Consider the following 15,385-nt stretch of genomic DNA (forward strand, 5'->3'; position numbering starts at 1 on the left):
ATGGGGTGTACCAACCCTGCACTGGCCCACCAAGGGTTAACCATTCACTTTGGGCCCGGGAGGTCACGCCCTCTCATTCTTGCTGGGCATGCTCCAGGTGGAAGCAATATGTAAAGGGGTGCAGCTCAGTTCAGTCAGGGCTGGCAGATGGAGGAGAGTGGATGCATGTTACAGGCTCCTGTCAGGAATCCAATCGAGCCCCAGACTATCGAAGCTGCACACACGCAGAGGATGAGGGAGATGGAAAGCCACTTGCTCTGGAGGAGCTGCAGGATCCGGAATCAATGGTAGATAGGAAGCAGCCCAGACAACAGGACTATTGAGAAAGGAACCTGAACCCGAAACCAGCGCTACTGGTTCCCTAGGGACCTGGATCAGGACCTGGTGGAGTAGGGCAGTCTGAGGTCCCCCTACCACTCCCTGTGCCTAACACTAGGCCTCTCTGCCCTGAACACAAGAGCAGCTCCATAGACTCTGGCTGCTAGGCTTTGCTATCCTGAAGGCGAGGAGCTACATTGACTAAAAGGGGGTGTTTTTCCCTTTCTTTCTCCCCTGATGGCCTGATACCCAATGACAGTGTGTTATTAGCTTTTCATTGCTCTTACATGACACCGTCTAGCCACAGGTTATGACATTAGTGAGTTGGGGTCCATTCAGCTGGTCAGGCCAGTTGAAACTCACTACCACATACCAATGTAACCTTTGCTGTCTTGCACTGGGATGCTGTTAGGGTCACATATGCAAAACACTTAACTACACACAATGCCCACCCCTGCACCCCCGCCATCTCTACCCCTGATATGTAGAATAAGTGTTAACAAAACCCTGCTGGAATCGTAGTATCTCAGTGAAGTAGGATGTATTTTGGTAGGATTTATTTTAAGAGCTAAACAAAGTTATGAGACTTCTATAGACACATATTTCTTTTTTTTCATTGCAGTTGTATGTCTAATCCACCATGCATGGAACTTGAAATATACCCATTACTGTCATCTGAGTAGCTGGTGAAAGCCTTTGTTGGTATGACTTGCATATTGCAGATTTCAGCAGTCTTATCAGAGAATGCTGCACTTGTTTTTAAATACATGCCCATTGGTCTAAACTGTGAATTCTCGAAGTACCGTCATGGAAAATCATAATGGCCCAAATTCATCCTTGATCTAACTTTGACTGCAATGAGTATTTCTAAATAATTTCACCAATTCTGTTTTAGGCACCCGTAGTACCAGCTCAGGTCCTATCATCGTGTAGTGATTTTTTTCCATCACAAATGTTAGAGGGAAACCTGGGAGTAGGAAGTAGTTACTGTTAAAGGTAGTGTGAACTTCTCTGAACATCCTTTTCAGGCAATGCTCTATTTGATACAAGACAGTGGTTTTCCCCTTTTTCCTTTCCCCTTTCTTCAGTTTTTGCAGATTGTTTTGAATTTTAATCCTACCCTCCAAAGCACTCGTAACCCCACCCAGCTTGGTATCGTCTGCAAACTTTATAAGTGTACTCTCTATGCATTATCTAACCATTGATGAAGATATTGAACAGAACCGGACCCAGAACTGATCCCTGCGTTATGCCCTTCCTGCATGACCCCACTCGTTATGCCCTTCCTGCATGACTGTGAACCACTGGTAACTACTCTCTGGGAATGATTTTCCAACCAGTTATGCACCCACCTCATAGTAGCTCCATTTTCCATTTCTCCAAAATGATAATCAGACTTGAGAAATCACCAGACCTGGAGCATTTCCTGGAGAGGTTTTTATCTGAGAAGAGGAAGATTGCATTTTTTGTTTAAGCAAGCAGAGAAAGAATTACACTTTTTAAAAAGCTCTTTTTGTCATTTTATAAACCAGTAACACAGAAAATGGAATTAAATGCTTGTGTAAAGAAGCCTTAAAGTTTTCCAGGGTGCACATTCAGCAGTTTACATACTTACACTTTGGATGTGCCTTGTGTGGCCCAGTGTAGCCAATTGGTGCACATTGGGTGTAGACTGGAGTGTGTTGTTGCATTTATTAAATGGTTAAAAAACAACCCATCTAAAATATACTTGGCATTTATCTCAGAAAAAGTCTAAAAAGATATATAAAAACCAACAAAATATCAGAATACGTTTGAAATCCTTTTGTAATCTTAAATTTTCCAATTCCTCCTCCGTTTTCTCTCCTTCTTGCCCATCTTCTTGCCCATCTTTAGAATACCCTCCTCTCCCCTCGACTTCTTTCCCACACCCCCATCTTCAAACAATCATCATGCTGCCAATCTCCAACCTCTGAACAGATCATCACTGGTGCCTGTGATCAGGGCTGTGAAATAATAGCCTCTGCCACCAGCCCTGCTTCCCTCCGGTGTTGGTCAGGAGGCATCTCCAAGGAACAAGCAATGTTTGAGTGAGTCAGTTATTCTTTGTAGCCCCGAGAGGAGCACAGTCAGAAGGAGTAGCACTAGCTTCCCTTTTACGGACCTGGTTAATTTTCCTTGGTGGCCATGGCTGAAGTGGAGTGAAGTGGGGTGAAGTGGAGATATTGTTTGAAATCCTGCTTCAGAAAGGGGAAAAGAGGGGAAAGAAAGTGAGGATGGAAAAACAGAATGGGGGAAGAGACAGGGTAGGAGAGAAGGAGGGTGTGAAAGATGAATGGCAGAGCATTTCTGAATACATACAACATATTTTGTATTTTCATTTTTCCATGAACATTTACAGCAGGCTTGGGTGTAGCATTTTGTGATCTGAATGGGGAAAAGGTTTCATAATCCCAGCATGAGTGCAATTAAATTTGGAAAGGTAATTACATTAGCTGAAATCAGCCAATTAGTTCACAACTTCCAGCCAATCCAGTTTATAAACCCAAACATCCCACTAATAGCGCATGGAATAGGCAGTGGTCAGATTGTTTATGAACATCTGTTTCTGGGTTTGTTTCTCTAAGAGTTATGGGAAGCTTATGGTTTGACTATGTCAGAGGGCGGTACACACACTGGGATGACTTCAATATTCTCTTCCTTTCCTATGAAGAAATGATTAAGGTGAGGCTTGTCAATATCCTTACAGCTAATGTATGGAACCATAAACATGTCCAAGCAGATCATATCTAGTCACACCATAGAACTACACTGAGATGTGAAGTGCTGGCATCAATGGAAAGGAGCCTGGTCTTTCACAATATTAACTAGTCTCATGTGATATACAATAAATTAATTAAACCTAGGCAAAGCTTTCATAATTAAACCTGTAAACAGGACACACCTGCTCTTAGCTTTAGGTGGTTAGGGCAATCACTTAGCAAATGGGAAACTCAGGTTTGCAGGCCTGTGTTTTCCACAACCCATGTGTATGCCCAAAGTACCAGATGGGCTACTGGTTATGCTGGGGTTTCTCTCTCTCTCTCTCTCTCTCTCTCTCTCTCTCTCTCTCTCTCTCTCAGACACTTTTAATGAAAAATATTGAATATTCATTTCCTTTCCTCATTGGAATGGAAACAACATTTCAAAACCTTGACACTTTTTGTAAGATGGAATTGTTGCTTTCTGGCAGTCCCTAATGAGCATACACAGGTTTTACCTCTGTTACCCATTTTGTTCTGCACTCTTCTGAAAAATGACTGACATGGTGGCATTTTCTGCCCTTTGCATTCAATGCTGGATAGTCGTTCCTGTATGTGTGAGTCACAATAGTTCCATGTCCATGGTGCTGCTTCTGAGTGCCGTCTGCACAAAGGGGTTGTGTAAGTTTATTTTGTTTGCTCTCCTTCCTAAGTTAAGAATATCAATAAGCCTTTTTAGTAGTCTCTTGACTAGCTACTGGGCTTTTAATCTTTTTTAAGAGCATGCCATCTCAAATGCATTCTGGAAGGCCAGATCAAATTTTGATGGCTTCTTCTTCTCTAAAATCCTTTTAAAAAATGTCGGTTAATTTTCTGTTCCAAATGTGCTTGTTTTTACTGGATGCAAAGTCTCTGTTGCACTAGAAGGGGCACATTTCTAACACATACTTTGGCTTATTCTCTAAGCTTTTGACTGTGTGGGTGAAAACAAGCTCCACCATGGATAATACTTTGTTCAGGCACAAAGTAATCATTAAACTTCTGAAGGACTATCTCAAAGTCATTCATTTCTGCTCGCTTCTCAAACACACAAGCTCTGAAAATGTGTTCATCTTCTGTGGCATAAATGAGGGCTCACCTGGGTGGCACCTTCCCCCTCTTTGAATTTGATGGCAGACTGTTGTATCCATTTTGCCATTCTGTGGCCTCCTAAAGTTGAAAAACTCTGGGGCAACAAACTCAGGTATAGCTACGCTAGCAAGTTCTCTAGCTAGCCTTGTTCTCTCTCAGGTTTATGTCTGACACTAAGCCGTGATATATACAATCACAGTTCTTCTTAAACAAGAGATATTAAAGGAAACTTCTACGACTACAGACAAACAAACAAGTTTCCACAAAGGTTTAGTTCCAGTTTTCCCTGTTGTTTATCAGGGACTACACCCTATCTAGAACTCTGTACAGCACACAGAAACATCTAGCATATGTCTACACTGCAAAGAAAAACCCATGACACTAAATCTCAGAGCCCAGGTCAAGAGCAGTGTAGACATTCCTGTTTGGAAGCTGTGGCTCCGATAGGATACTTTCAAACCCCCACATTTTACGTGACCCTCCGAACACTCACCTGAGCCATCCGTCTCCTCTCACTATGATCAATCTTGCCTTGCGCCAGGCTCCTACCACTGCTACTCACTTGCAACCAACTATCTCCTTTCCTTGTCTCCTTCAATTCCCCACCTACCACACTTACCACATCTTTTACAAGCAGCACCAACAAGAAGGAATCTCAGGCGAGAGTTCATCTTGGTGCAAATTGAGGCCCTCATTCTTCAAACACTTTGGCATATGCTTCTCTTTAAACATTTGGGAAGTTCCATGGAGTTCAGTGGGACTAAGCTGATGTGCCAACATACCCAAGTGCCAGCTCTCCTAGCCTCATTCAGCAGCTGGGCCATTCCTAGAAAACGTAATTCTGAAAAAAGATCAAAATTCCATGTAGTTGTTCGAGGTTTAAAGTCTGGTGAATTTGATAAAATTTGGAAAAGAAGTAGTGCCAGTAGAATTGTCGAAAGGAGTACTGTGGGCCAATAAAAAAACATAAGCAGAAGGGAGATCAAACTTTCAACACTCTTTCTTATCAAGATTATACCCCACTGACCCCTCCAAGTACAGACCCTAATTCAGCAAAGCACAGGAAACGACTACATGGCAGACAGGACTAGCCTTCCTGGTATGCTAATTCAGAACAGGGAAAATAAAACAGCTCAGTGCCGAGGTATAGAGGGAGAAGAGGAGCGGACCCAGGAAGGAGCCCTGTGGAATCCCCACAGACAGTCGGCAGGTTGATGAGGAGAATCTTCTGAATGACGCACTGAAGGAGGGACTGGAGAGTATTGGGTATTTTACGACATCAGCGTAGTCCCACTGAACTCCATGGAACTGCCCAAATGTTCAAAGAGAAGCATATGCCAAAGTGTTTGTAGGATGAGGGCCTCAATTTGCACCAAGATGAACTCTCGCCTGAGATTCCTTCTTTTTGGTGCTGCTTGTTAAAGAGATGGTAAGTATGGTAGGTGGGGAATTGAAGGAGACAAGGAAAGGAGATAGTTGGTTGCAAGTAGGTAGCAGTGATAGGAGCCTGGCACAAGGGAAGGTTGATCAAAGCAGACTTTGACTCTCTCAGGGAACTGATGGGCAGGATCCCTTGGGAGTATAACATGAGGGGGAAAGGAGTCCAGGAGAGCTGGCTGTATTTTAAAGAATCCTTATTGAGGTCAAAGGGACAAATCATCCCAATGTGTAGAAAGAATAGTAAATATGGCAGGCGACCAGCTTGGCTTAACAGTGAAATCCTTGCTGATCTTAAACACAGAAAAGAAGCTTACAAGAAGTGGAAGACTGGACAAATGACCAGGGAAGAGTATAAAAATACTGCTTGGGGATGCAGGAGTGAAATCGGGAAGGCCAAATCACACCTGGAGTTGCAGCTAGCAAGAGATGTTAAGAGTAACAAGAAGGGTTTCTTCAGGTATGTTAGTAACAAGAAGAAAGTCAAAGAAAGTGTGGGCCCCTTACTGAATGAGGGAGGCAACGTAGCGACAGAGGATGTGGAAAAAGCTAAGGTACTCAATGCTTTTTTTGCCTCTGTCTTCACAAAGAAGGTCAGCTCCCAGACTACTGCACTGGGCAGCACTGCATGGGGAGGAGGTGGCCAGCCCTCTGTGGAGAAAGAAGTGGTTCGGGACTATTTAGAAAAGCTGGACGAGCACAAGTCCATGAGACCGGATGCGCTGCATCCGAGAGTGCTAAAGGAATTGGCGGATGTGATTGCAAAGCCATTGGCCATTATCTTTGAAAACTCATGGCGATCGGGGGAAGTCCCGGACGACTGGAAAAAGGCTAATGTAATGCCCATCTTTAAAAAAGGGAAGAAGGAGGATCCAGGGAACTACAGGCCACTCAGCCTCACCTCAGTCCCTGGAAAAATCATGGAGCAGCTCCTCAAGGAATCAATTCTGAAGCACTTAGAGGAGAGGAAAGTGATCAGGAACAGTCAGCATGGATTCACCAAGGGCAAGTCATGCCTGACTAATCTAATTGCCTTCTATGATGAGATAACTGGCTCTGTGGATGAGGGGAAAGCAGTGGATGTGTTGTTCTTTGACTTTAGCAAAGCTTTTGACACTGTCTCCCACAGTATTCTTGCCAGCAAGTTAAAGAAGTATGGGCTGGATGAATGGACTATAAGGTGGATAGAAAGTTGGCTAGATTGTCAGGCTCAACGGGTAGTTATCAATGGCTCCATGTCTAGTTGGCAGCCGGTATCAAGTGGAGTGCCCCAAGGGTCGGTCCTGGGGCCGGTTTTGTTCAATATCTTCATAAATGATCTAGAAGATGGTGTGGATTGCACCCTCAGCAAGTTTGCAGATGACACTAAACTGGGAGGAAAGATAGATACGCTGGAGGGTAGGGATAGGATACAGAGGGCCCTAGACAAATGAGAGGATTGGGCCAAAAGAAATCTAGTGAGGTTCAACAAGGACAAGTGCAGGGTCCTGCACTTAGGATGGAAGAATCCCATGCACCGCTATAGACTAGGGACCAAATGGCTCGGCAGCAGTTCTGCAGTAAAGGACCTAGGGGTTACAGTGGACGAGAAGCTGGATATGAGTCAACAGTGTGCCCTTGTTGCCAAGAAGGCCAATGGCATTTTGGGATGTATAAGTAGGGGCATTGCCAGCAGATCGAGGGACGTGATCGTTCCCCTCTATTCGACATTGGTGAGGCCTCATCTGCATTACTCTTTCCAGTTTTGGGCCCCACACTACAAGAAGGATGTGGAAAAATTGGAATGAGTCCAGCGGAGGGTAACAAAAATTATTAGGGGACTGGAACACATGACTTATGAGGAGAGGCTGAGGGAACTGGGATTGTTTAGTCTGCGGAAGAGAAGAATGTGGGGGATTTGATAGCTGCTTTCAATTACCTGAAAGGGGGTTCCAAAGAGGGTGGATCTAGTCTGTTCTCAGTGGTAGCTGATGACAGAACAAGGAGTAATGGTCTGAAGTTGCAGTGGGGGAGGTTTAGGTTGGATAGTAGGAAAAACTTTTTCACTAGGAGGGTGGTGAAACACTGGAATGCATTACCTAGGGAGGTGGTGGAATCTCCTTCCTTAGATATTTTTAAGGTCAGGCTTGACAAAGCCCTGGCTGGGATGATTTAGTTGGGGATTGGTCCTGCTTTGAGCAGGGGGTTGGACTCGATGTCCTCCTGAGGTCCCTTCCAACCCTGATGTTCTATGATTCTGTGATTCTATGAGAGGGAAGAGGACTGAGTCGCAAAAGCTAAGAGAGGACAAGATTTCGAGAAGAGCCTGTACAACAAACGGCTTGAGGAGGTTGTGCAGTTAGTACTATTTGCTCTCAAAATGGAGCAAAATCTGCAATCTATTTTTTTGTCCTTATGTGAGTGTAATTCAGCCTAGTGTGCAGGGCCAATACAAGGCCTGCTAAACTATTTAAGCCCCAAAGCAGGGGAGGTGCTGGCAGAGTGGCCAGGGAGGAGGCCTGTGGAGTGAGACTCTGACTCAGCCTTGCGTGGATGGCAAAGCAAGTATCTGCTTTTCAGTACATCCCATAGCTATAGCAGTATGGTTTTTCACTTCCCTTTTTTTCTGTATTAGGCTGTCCTGTAACTGGGACAGAGAGCTTAATTTATTCAATTTAATTACCTCCAGGTCTACAGTATTTATAATTTCTGCTCCAAAACCTAGTATGGTGTCTGCTACCTGAGGATGTTTCCCTGCAGTATTCAATACACAACAGTACTAACAACAAGACAAACAACACAAGACAAAACAGAGAACACAAAACACAATTTCGATTGTGACAGTAGATTCATGGTATTCTGGGTTGCTCTTCAGCTGGTATCAGCTTTTCTGAAAGACAGAAAGAACATGTTTCTACCCCTTTTGGGGTGGCAGATTATTACTTAAAATATCCATTTCTTTTACAAATACCCTTGCTGATTGCAGGCAAAACAGAGGAATTACCCGCATACTTTCCTGTGCTTATTCTATAGGCAGGCCAGGTTTCAATGGCTTCTACCTTTTAAGGGTTATGGAGAAATTATCCCACTGTTTAGTCATTAAATCCATGAGGTGGGGTACTTCAGTTTCCCTTCGTATACAGCAGACCAAGTTATAATGTTTTTCCTGCTGTGTTAAGCTTTAAGTTTCTTTACAGGTAATAGCTGAGAAGCATCATTACCATATGACCTTAAAGGATTTTTTTGTTTGTTTTTCAAAAATCATACACACTACACATTGTTACAGGGGTACTTATTAACATCACATTTACTTCAATGTTTAATATTAACAATAACATAAGCATGAAATCTATTAAAGGTATCTTGTTATACCATGCCTTTTATTTAGACAATTTGTTTGCTGACCAGGTATGTCCTTTATCGGCAGCTCCTTTGTGCTGTGAAAAATGCACATTCCTTCTGGCATGGGATGGCAGCACCTGAGACACAAAAGAGGGGCCGCAGAGTGAGAGAGCGAGACGACAGCCTGGGGAAGTGCAAGAAGAGGGTGTTAGGCTGAAGGAGCTAATCCTCAGAGCAGCCAGGAGGAGGCACCACCTGCGGTGAGGAGAGGTCCCTGGGACACTGTGCCCCACCTCTTTAGAGTGTAAACACTTAGGAGTAGGGACTGATTCCTCGTATGTGTGTGTACAGTGCCTAGCACAATGGGGCTCTGAATCTTAACTGGGACTTCAAGGTGTCATGGGTATAAAAATACTAATCTATGCACTTGATTTCAGTGTCAGTTCTTTCTGAAGTTCTGCCCGCAATGAATAATCTTCACCGGTACATCCTCCAGTTCCACTTCCAGAGTGACAAAGAAGAAATAATGAGCTCTAAAATATAAGCAGCAGTTCCTGGAGGAAATATAGGATGGGACAAATGGAGATGAAATGTGTGACCCTGTGGTTTGAATTGCTTCCCTAGGCTGAGCGCATTGCACACACCAGTGGGTCCTTGCATTCCTCCATTCCTTTCCATAAGCCACCCCCTATCCCCCTCTAGTTCAGGACCACTGTAAACCCTCATTCTTCTCTCCTCTCCAGGCCAGAGGGCTGGGGCTCCCTGTCCCCCATTCTCCCCTCCCCTGCTACCAGGGTCCGCCATTCTCCTTCCCTCTACCTAGGATTAGCAACTTTGAAATGCAAAAAAAAATGGCACCTCCGTCCCCAAGACAAGCTCACTGCAATCCCAAATACAAGGCAATTCTGCAAAGCTCCTGCCCCCTTCAACAGCCAGTATAGGATCTAGAGAGATAACACATGTAGATAAGACTGATAACATTGCATGGTCGGCTTCACTCTTATATGACTCAAACCCTCTCAGATACACGTGTGGTGCACTTGCGTGTTGGTGGGCAGACAGCTGCTGTATTTTCAACAGTTTTGATCTGTTATCACTTAAACTGCAGAAGTGGGAACACTGCAGCATCTTTAGCTGGACACAGAAACAGTTAACATTAGATATCCCAGTGTATTGTTATTTTGTCCATTGGAAATGGGTGTCCCTCTTTATCTTAGCTGCTACAGACATTCTGTTTCCAGCTTGCTGATTCATTTTCCTCCCTATTCCTGTCATCCAAGAAATAAGGCCTCATCCATCCCCAATGACTCATGTCAAGCCTGGCCTACAATGCTACACAGACATTACAAGACAGGAAGATAATTTAAAACACTGTAAATTCTTAATCCCCCATTTGATGCTACTGCAGTATTTGATTTATCTTGCCCTGAACACTTTCAAGTGTTACAAAAGAGAATACAGAGGGACCTAGACAAATTGGAGGATTGGGCCAAAAGAAATCTGATGTGGTTCAACAAGGATAAGTGCAGGGTCCTGCACTTAGGATGGAAGAATCCAATGCACTGCTACAGACTAGGGACCGAATGGCTAGGCAGCAGTTCTGCGGAAAAGGACCTAGGGGTGACAGTGGACGAGAAGCTGGATATGAGTCAACAGTGTGCCCTTGTTGCCAAGAAGGCCAATGGCATTTTGGGATGTATAAGTAGGGGCATTGCCAGCAGATCGAGGGACGTGATCGTTCCCCTCTATTCAACACTGGTGAGGCCTCATCTGGAGTACTGTGTCCAGTTTTGGGCCCCACACTACAAGAAGGGTGTGGATAAATTGGAGAGAGTCCAGCGAAGGGCAACAAAAATGATTAGGGGTCTGGAACACATGACTTATGAGGAGAGGCTGAGGGAACTGGGATTGTTTAGTCTGCAGAAGAGAAGAATGTGGGGGGATTTGATAGCTGCTTTCAACTACCTGAGAGGTGGTTCCAAAGAGGATGGTTCTAGACTATTCTCAGTGGTAGAAGATGACAGGACAAGGAGTAATGGTCAGAAGTTGCAGTGGGGGAGGTTTAGGTTGGATATTAGGAAAAACTTTTTCACTAGGAGGGTGGTGAAACACTGGAATGCGTTACCTAGGGAGGTGGTAGAATCTCCTTCCTTAGAAGTTTTTAAGGTCAGGCGTGACAAAGCCCTGGCTGGGATGATTTAATTGGGGATTGGTCCTGCTTTGAGCAGGGGGTTGGACTAGATGACCTCCTGAGGTCCCTTCCAACCCTGATATTCTATGATTCTATGATTTGAGCTAAAGGTTATGCTCCAGTTGAGCTCTGAGATTATTTGGCAGTGCCATTTCCTCATTATATCCAAGGTAGCCTCTGGTTCTCTTCCACTGCCAAACCAGCTCTGGGGTTGCCAGCCTTTCGAAAAATAGCACGGCTTTTCCCATGGCCTTTTTGAAAAGCATGTGTGCACCTTCTGTGCACACACACGACTCTAATGGTGTCCAAAGCAAACGCAGCCTGCGGAAGCAAACATTAGTTATTAGTCTGGCTTTGCTCCTCACTCCCCTTTGCTGTGCACCCCCTTTTCCGACCTGCAAGCTGTGGAAATGAAGTGAATAACTAGGCTGACTCTGCTGCACCCACATCCTTGTAGACGCCTTTAGTCCACCAGCAGCCTGCTAGCGCTGCACCTTTGATTTATTCTCTCCTTTCCATTATGTGGTAAGATCAGCTCCCTGCCAGCACCCACACGCCCACGAGTCATATGCCGTGTAGGAATCATTTGAAAACATCTCACCACGTCAAGCTCAACCCAAGACTGGGAAAGAGTCCGTGGGAATGGAATTCCAGAACTGAGGAAAAAACATGTTAGCACTGTTGACACGGATACGACAAATTGAACAATAACTGCTTGTCCTTGTCATTACCCAGACTGTGAAAATCAGGCCCCTGGTGACTGCTGAAAATTAAGTCCCTATGGTTTCTTGGCAATAAAATATATATATAAAGAAAGAAATAAGGATTATTCTGTGTGAAAGAAGTTAAGGGACTTAACTAATGTATCCAAACTCGAGAAGAGTACAGAGAGACAACTGCTCAGACCTTCCTTTATGCCCTGTCCCATGACATGGTAAGAAGAGGTCAGCTGGTAACATTGATGGCCAATAAATTCTGAAATAAATAAAAGGAAATCCATGGAATCACAGTAGCAATACCACAGAGAAGGTTGCATGAAATATTCCATTCTATTTGTTATCCCTTTCCCAGCATTTGCAAATTCCTTTTGGCTTAAAATTTCTCAAACTATCTCCTGTCAGAAATGAGTGAGAAAGTGAAAGCTTCGAAGCACTATAATGTTGATTTTGATGCTGTAGAAGAAGTAGTCACTGATGCTGTACTGAAATTTTTAAATGAAAATTGCCTGCAACAGCCCAGATGTGGCCATGATAGTCATAGGCAGGCTGGCCGCGGAGCAGCATGTTGTTTAGTCTCTATTATTGGGATTTTGAAGGTCTCATATTCATTCTTTTAAGATCTCACAACAATGGGTGACACGTAAGCTATTGTTGTACAAATGCTGAATAAGAGCTGTGACGTAACTGACATAAACTGTGACCGTAGAGATCACTGTTGCAACCAGGGTCCTATGGTTGCACCAGTTCTTGTACAGAGGAGGCCAAGTGGCGTGTCGATGGAAAGGTTGTAGTTTGCTGGTTATGATTATGCTGTCTGTCTGTCTCATTTTTGTATTTGAAGTTATGAATATTGGCTATGCATTTGTTTGATTCTAAGTAGCCTCAGTGAAGCATTTGGTCAGCTTCTTGAGAAAGGACTATTCTCAGTAAGTGCCCAATCAAGAAACACTTCACTGACAATGGACTTTGGGAGACGCCACTCCACACCTGAGCTTTCCTAGACCCATTCAAACTAACGTGTAAACAATGGCGTTGGACTGCAAAAAGCTGAATAGTTCATAGACATGTGAATTGCCAGGTGGCTGCAGACCATCCTGTTGCTGTGATTTTGCGGCAAGGAGAACAAAGGAGTTTCCGCTCACAAGAGGGGGAATATAAAAGGCCCTGGGAATCCCTCCATTTTGTCTTCAGCTGGCTCCACCCTGAAGAGATGCCTGAAAGAAACTGGAACAAAGGACAGTAACTACAGGGGTGTGAGTGATTGCTGGACCCAGAGTAGACAGGAGTCTAGTCTGTGAAAGAAGCTTATTGGAACATCTCTGAGGGTGAGATTTACCTGCATTTAGTTTCCTACTGTATTAGGCTTACCCTTGCATATAAGGGCGAGTCCCTCCGTCATAAAATGCCAAGTACAGTTCTACTGTTCTTGATTCACAGAACCAGGATAACAACACTTTATTACTCCTGCCCCAATAACAAAGAGACTGAGGATCCCGTGACCATTTGGGCAAGCAGTCCCATCATGCTAGGCAGGGTGGGTGTGACCCATGCAAAGGAGATCAGCCCCTGAAGTCCTTTTCCACAGCTCACCATCAGATGACAGGGTAGAGCTCATTCTGACGCTGCTTACGTCAAGGAAAAAAACCACACCCCCATAAAACTCCAATCAGGTTGCACACCAGCTGTAAAGAAAGTATTCTCCTGTTTCTAGGAGTGAGTATCAGTCTTGTTTATTCAAGTGGAAGGCAGGAGTGTGGGCTTGTGTCTTGGAGCAGCAGAAATAGAGCAGAGAAGGTAAATATTATTTTTTTATATATTACTAAAACATCTCCATCAGTAAATCTGTGAATGAATTGAATATCCTATGAGCTTCAGCAGTCAACTGTATGCAGTGGAAATATTTTCCATCGCTGTTTGTTGGCAATAAGCTGAGTGGCATGGGAATCTGATCCTCAAATGCTTTTTTTGGTGTGGTTATCCAACAAAGAAGTCACAACACCAGTGTGTGTTAAAGAGTTGACTGGTGAAAGTAAATGTAATCTAAGCCATCGTTTGTTTTACAGTATCAGCATGACGATGGAGCTTTCAACTGGCAATGGGTAGTTCCTGCTGTGTCAGCAGAGGTGGGTGGAAAAGTTAAGGGAGAAATGGGTTTGTGTAGGAGTACAACTGTTGCACCTGGCTGGCCTGATTCCATTCTACACATCAGTGCTGGAATTTGAGATTTGTAGAAAGGTTATAACTCCTGTACTCCTGCATATGAGTGACCACCCTAGACCAGCCCTTTTGCAGTGTCCATCAAGCTGAAAACTTCTGTAGAGCTTGTAGTGCAGCCTGAAGGGTAAAAGGAAGTTGATTTTTTTTAAAAATTGAAAAAAAGAATACAAGTAATAAAGTCAGCAGGGGGGCTGATTGCATTCAGAAAGCAGGAAGGGGCAGAATCTTCAAGGTGACTGCAGCCCTGCTGGGTGAGAGCATCTCATTATTTGAGAGCATTTCTAATTTATATAGGAGACTGAGGTTTGTTTGATCTTAGGACCCAACTATTTTATCACATGGTGCTCTTCCATAGACACATCTACCTGTAAAAAATATTATTCCTCAATATGATTTAAAAGCTCCATTATGAAACATGGAGATTAGCAGATTCATTGGGCAAAACCAAAAATGTAGTATTAAATTGAACATTTTATGGGGTCCCCAAGAGAAAGGATTCTCTGGGCACTGCGCATTGGTATGGCTCTGCCCCTAGTGTGCACTTAGGAAGCAAAATGATGAACTCCCCAAGACTGGTTCTTGCACGAGTAGATGAAGCTGGTCGCTCCCCAGATCTTCTTGCTGCTCACCTTTTGCTTTCTCAGCTTGACAGCTTTGGGCTGAGTTTAAAGAGATACAGTAACAGCTTTGCTATCTGGAGTGTTGGGGGAGTGGGGGGTGCCGGAAAGTCAAACATTCTGGTTCACGAAGAGGGAGGGAGTTTGGGTGCAGGAGGGGGCAGAGGGGTGGGGGTTGAGGTGTGAGGGAGGGCTCTCCTTCCCTGAGAGTTTCATCCTCCTCAACAGCACAGAAGCTGTCAGACCAGGGGTGGGACTATTCTTCTGTGTCCCGGAAAGTCTCATCTATGTACTTCTCTGTCTCCCTTAGCTCCTCCAGCTGAGTCACCGTGGTCTCCAGAGTCCATACACTGTCTCTGAGGGCCAGGAGCTCCTTGCACTGAATGCATACATACGCCACCTGCCCACAGGGCAGGTAATCATACGTGCTGCATTGGGTGCAATAAACTGGGTAGCCCCCACTCTGTTGCTGGGCTTCTGCCTGCATTCTCTTTTTACTCCTGCAGCTTGTTCCTTTGTTGTTGTTTTTGTTTTTAACTGAGCTGGTGTTTTTTGCCTTACGTTTAAAGAAGTTTAAGGAATGGTACGTGGATGTAACCCACCCCCACACCGCCCCCCCCCACACACACCAGGTAACTTAATCGACTTCTCAGGCCCTCATCAACTCTATCCTGTGGGGTGCACACCCCATCACAAAGTTGTAACGATGCTGGC

Source organism: Natator depressus, chromosome 3 (genome assembly GCF_965152275.1).
Source record: "Natator depressus isolate rNatDep1 chromosome 3, rNatDep2.hap1, whole genome shotgun sequence".
Taxonomy (NCBI): domain Eukaryota; kingdom Metazoa; phylum Chordata; order Testudines; family Cheloniidae; genus Natator; species Natator depressus.